Source organism: Branchiostoma lanceolatum, chromosome 8, assembly GCF_035083965.1.
Source record: "Branchiostoma lanceolatum isolate klBraLanc5 chromosome 8, klBraLanc5.hap2, whole genome shotgun sequence".
NCBI classification, from domain to species: domain Eukaryota; kingdom Metazoa; phylum Chordata; class Leptocardii; order Amphioxiformes; family Branchiostomatidae; genus Branchiostoma; species Branchiostoma lanceolatum.
The window spans coordinates 20751511-20756510 of NC_089729.1; the positions used below are offsets into that span (position 1 = coordinate 20751511).

Consider the following 5000-nt stretch of genomic DNA (forward strand, 5'->3'; position numbering starts at 1 on the left):
AGACCTTCGGTCGCTGACTCCGATCCTTGGAGAAAGCCCGTTAAGACCTTCGGTCGCTGACTCCGATCCTTGGAGAAAGCCCGTAAAGACCTTCGGTCGCTGACTCCGATCCTGCGAGAAAGCCCGTTGTTAAGACCTTCGGTCGCTGACTCCGATCCTGCGAGAAAGCCCGTTAAGACCTTTGGTCGCTGACTCCGATCCTTGGAGAAAGCCCGTTAAGACCTTCGGTCGCTGACTCCGATCCTTGGAGAAAGCCCGTAAAGACCTTCGGTCGCTGACTCCGATCCTGCGAGAAAGCCCGTTAAGACCTTCGGTCGCTGACTCCGATCCTTGGAGAAAGCCCGTAAAGACCTTCGGTCGCTGACTCCGATCCTTGGAGAAAGCCCGTAAAGACCTTCGGTCGCTGACTCCGATCCTGCGAGAAAGCCCGTTAAGACCTTCGGTCGCTGACTCCGATCCTTGGAGAAAGCCCGTTAAGACCTTCGGTCGCTGACTCCGATCCTTGGAGAAAGCCCGTTAAGACCTTCGGTCGCTGACTCCGATCTTTGGAGAAAGCCCGTAAAGACCTTCGGTCGCTGACTCCGATCCTGCGAGAAAGCCCGTTAAGACCTTCGGTCGCTGACTCCGATCCTTGGAGAAAGCCCGTAAAGACCTTCGGTCGCTGACTCCGATCCTGCGAGAAAGCCCGTTAAGACCTTTGGTCGCTGACTCCGATCCTTGGAGAAAGCCCGTTAAGACCTTCGGTCGCTGACTCCGATCCTTGGAGAAAGCCCGTAAAGACCTTCGGTCGCTGACTCCGATCCTTGGAGAAAGCCCGTAAAGACCTTCGGTCGCTGACTCCGATCCTGCGAGAAAGCCCGTTAAGACCTTTGGTCGCTGACTCCGATCCTTGGAGAAAGCCCGTTAAGACCTTCGGTCGCTGACTCCGATCCTTGGAGAAAGCCCGTTAAGACCTTCGGTCGCTGACTCCGATCCTTGGAGAAAGCCCGTTAAGACCTTCGGTCGCTGACTCCGATCTTTGGAGAAAGCCCGTAAAGACCTTCGGTCGCTGACTCCGATCCTGCGAGAAAGCCCGTTAAGACCTTCGGTCGCTGACTCCGATCCTTGGAGAAAGCCCGTAAAGACCTTCGGTCGCTGACTCCGATCCTGCGAGAAAGCCCGTTAAGACCTTTGGTCGCTGACTCCGATCCTTGGAGAAAGCCCGTTAAGACCTTCGGTCGCTGACTCCGATCCTTGGAGAAAGCCCGTTAAGACCTTCGGTCGCTGACTCCGATCCTTGGAGAAAGCCCGTTAAGACCTTCGGTCGCTGACTCCGATCTTTGGAGAAAGCCCGTAAAGACCTTCGGTCGCTGACTCCGATCCTGCGAGAAAGCCCGTTAAGACCTTCGGTCGCTGACTCCGATCCTTGGAGAAAGCCCGTTAAGACCTTCGGTCGCTGACTCCGATCCTTGGAGAAAGCCCGTCAAGACCTTCCGTCGCTGACTCCGATCTTTGGAGAAAGCCCGCAAGAGCTTTGGTGACTCACTCCGATTTCGCGAGAAGGGCCGCAAGAGCTGCGGGGACTCACTCCGATCCTGTGACAAAGCCCGACTCTTCAGGTCGCTCCTATGTAGCCCACCATCTCTTAAGCATTGGCGGCCGGGTCGGCCGGCGCTGACGGCCGAAGGAAGCCGCCGGGCGGACCGCGTTTGGTGTTTCCCCGCTCCCGAGGCCGCCTGCTACACGACGGCATGCGACTTTCCGGCCTGCCCCGACTTTCGGATTTCGCCAGGGTGTCTGACCAAGGTGTAGGTCGCCGATCCTACCTTGAGAGGAGTGGTCGTTTTTTGACTAGGCAACTCTTCCAGAGCCCGTAGCGGACGGCGGCTGGGGGCCAGCGGGTCCGGGAGGGTGCGGACGGGGCCGGCGCGGCACGGGCCAGACCCCTGCGTGGAGAAAAGACGGGGTCGTCCGGTGACTTTGCCCCGTCGGCCGGCTCCATCGGACTTGGCACCGGGCGCCTGGGCGGGTGTCGGCGGGGGGAGTGAGCGCCCCGCCCCGCCCGACTCCGACCGCCCCGGAGGGCGCCCCGGGCCCGCCGGGCGAGCGAGCAGGGTCCGTCCGGTGTGGGGCGGGGCCCGGGGAGGCGGGGGTGGAGCGGGCGGCCGAGCAACGGGGTCGACCGGGACGGGTCTCCCCCGGCCGGCGGGGCCGGTCTCCCGTTGCCCCCGAAGCCTACCCCGTGGCCGACTTGCGGTGGTTTTTCAAAAAAGTGCTCTGTAGGGTGTCTGACCATGTCGTGGGTCGCTCAACCTACCTTGAGAGAGTGGTCGTTTTTTGACTAGCTCGGGAATCGACGGCGAGCAATCGCACACTCTCTCGCCAGTCGTTTTGCTACCCCGCCGACCAGGCTGCCACTCCCCGCGAGGGCAGCCGGAGGTCGACAACCGGCTTGGAAGGCGCCCGCTCCTCCGCTCCTGCGGGCGAGGACGGGCGTGCCGACGGGCGTCCGGAACCAGCGCCGGGGCAGGCCCTCCGCGGAGGGCAGCCCGGGTCCCGCCGCTGCGGCGGCGGACCCAACGGCGACGGCTCGCCCCTTCCGTCTGCGTGCGAGTACGCCTTGCGGACTCGGCGGTTCGAGACCCGGCCGTCCGCCTTGCCGGCGGACGCGTCCGGTCGTGAGAGTGCGGGACCGTTCCTGACGGGACGGCTCGGGCGTTGAAGGGAAGCAACGGTCAGGTGTGGCCGGGAGTTCTGCGCTCAGGCTCCCGAGGGTTCGCGGCCATCTCCACGGCGCGTTCCCACCTCACGGCAGCGACGGACTCGGCGGCGCTCGGCGCTCCGGTCGAGCGGGACCGTGTGGCGGCGGCGGCAGTTGCGGGTCTTCCCGCGCTGCCCCGCGGCCGCGGCGGTCCTCTCCCGGCGGCGACCGCTCTTTCGCCGCCTCGGCGTCCTCGCTACCTGGTTGATCCTGCCAGTAGTCATATGCTTGTCTCAAAGATTAAGCCATGCACGTGCAAGTTTAAACTGTCCCAGTGAAACTGCGAATGGCTCATTAAATCAGTTATGGTTCCTTTGATCGTCACATCCTACATGGATAACTGTGGTAATTCTAGAGCTAATACATGCGGAAGAAGCGCCGACCTCACGGTCTGGCGTGCATTTATCAGACCAAGACCGACCCGGGGTTCGCCCCGGTCCCTTTGGTGACTCTGGATAACCCAGCCGATCGCACGGTCTTCGCACCGGCGACAGATCATTCGAATGTCTGCCCTATCAACTTTCGATGGTAGGTTCTGTGCCTACCATGGTGGCAACGGGTGACGGGGAATCAGGGTTCGGTTCCGGAGAGGGAGCCTGAGAAACGGCTACCACATCCAAGGAAGGCAGCAGGCGCGCAAATTACCCACTCCCGACTCGGGGAGGTAGTGACGAAAAATAACAATACGGGACTCTTTCGAGGCCCCGTAATTGGAATGGGTACACTTTAAATCCTTTAACGAGGATCTATTGGAGGGCAAGTCTGGTGCCAGCAGCCGCGGTAATTCCAGCTCCAATAGCGTATATTAAAGTTGTTGCGGTTAAAAAGCTCGTAGTTGGATCTTGGGACCGGGCTTGCGGTCCGCCGCGAGGCGTGTCACTGCTCGTCCCGGCCCTCCCCGCCGGATTCTCCTTGGTGCTCTTAACTGAGTGCCTCGGGGTGCCGGAGCGTTTACTTTGAAAAAATTAGAGTGTTCAAAGCAGGCCTGGCGCCTGAATAGTGGTGCATGGAATAATGGAATAGGACCTCGGTTCTATTTCGTTGGTTTTCGGAACGTGAGGTAATGATCAAGAGGGACGGACGGGGGCATTCGTATTGCGGCGGGAGAGGTGAAATTCTTGGATCGCCGCAAGACGAACCACTGCGAAAGCATTTGCCAAGAATGTTTTCATTGATCAAGAACGAAAGTTGTGGGCGCGAAGGCGATCAGATACCGCCCTAGTCACAACCATAAACGATGCCAACCAGCGATCCGCCGGCGTTACTTCGATGACCCGATGGGCAGCTCCCGGGAAACCTGAGTTTTCGGGTTCCGGGGGAAGTATGGTTGCAAAGCTGGAACTTAAAGGAATTGACGGAAGGGCACCACCAGGAGTGGAGCCTGCGGCTTAATTTGACTCAACACGGGGAAACTCACCCGGCCCGGACACAGTAAGGATTGACAGATTGAGAGCTCTTTCTTGATTCTGTGGGTGGTGGTGCATGGCCGTTCTTAGTTGGTGGAGCGATTTGTCTGGCTAATCCCGATAACGAACGAGACTCTGGCATGCTAACTAGTTCGGCGATCCCGCGCGATCGGCCGCAACTTCTTAGAGGGACAGCCGGCAGTAAGCCGGACGAGATGGAGCAATAACAGGTCTGTGATGCCCTTAGATGTCCGGGGCCGCACGCGCGCTACAATGAAGGCATCAGCGAGTCTTTCGCCTTCGCCGAAAGGTGCGGGTAACCTGCTGAACCGCCTTCGTGCTAGGGATCGGGGATTGCAATTATCTCCCATGAACGAGGAATTCCCAGTAGATGCGTGTCATCAGCGCGCGTTGATTACGTCCCTGCCCTTTGTACACACCGCCCGTCGCTACTACCGATTGAATGGTTTAGTGAGGCCAGTCGATCGGCCCCTCTCGGGCCGGCAACGGTCTGGAGGAGCGCCGAGAAGCCGATCAAACTTGACCATTTAGAGGAAGTAAAAGTCGTAACAAGGTTTCCGTAGGTGAACCTGCGGAAGGATCATTACCGAAACGAAGAAGCGAGGCGCTCGCGTCGTCGACTTCACACCAAACTCGTGGCAAGGAGCGGGCTCTGGTGCCCCCGGCCTCCCGCTCCGACCCTCACTCTTCCTTACCGCCTCGACAAGGTGGCGCTCCGACGGTTGCTCTCGCGCCAATCGCTCCTCCTTCGCGGAGGAGCGCGGGCGGAGAGCCAGGAGCGCCCATGCCGACCCGCTTGGCGGCGGGACCCGGCAGCCCCCTTGGAACGTTGG

The 5000-nt window shown here is 60.2% G+C and overlaps 1 non-coding gene across 1 annotated transcript; it reads left to right on the forward strand.

Annotated features, from left to right (window-relative positions):
• Positions 1-2937: 2937 nt before the first annotated feature.
• LOC136441056 (small subunit ribosomal RNA) lies at positions 2938-4753 on the forward strand. The gene has a single exon (XR_010756776.1). It is a non-coding gene; the product is annotated as a small subunit ribosomal RNA (ribosomal RNA).
• Positions 4754-5000: the final 247 nt, after the last annotated feature.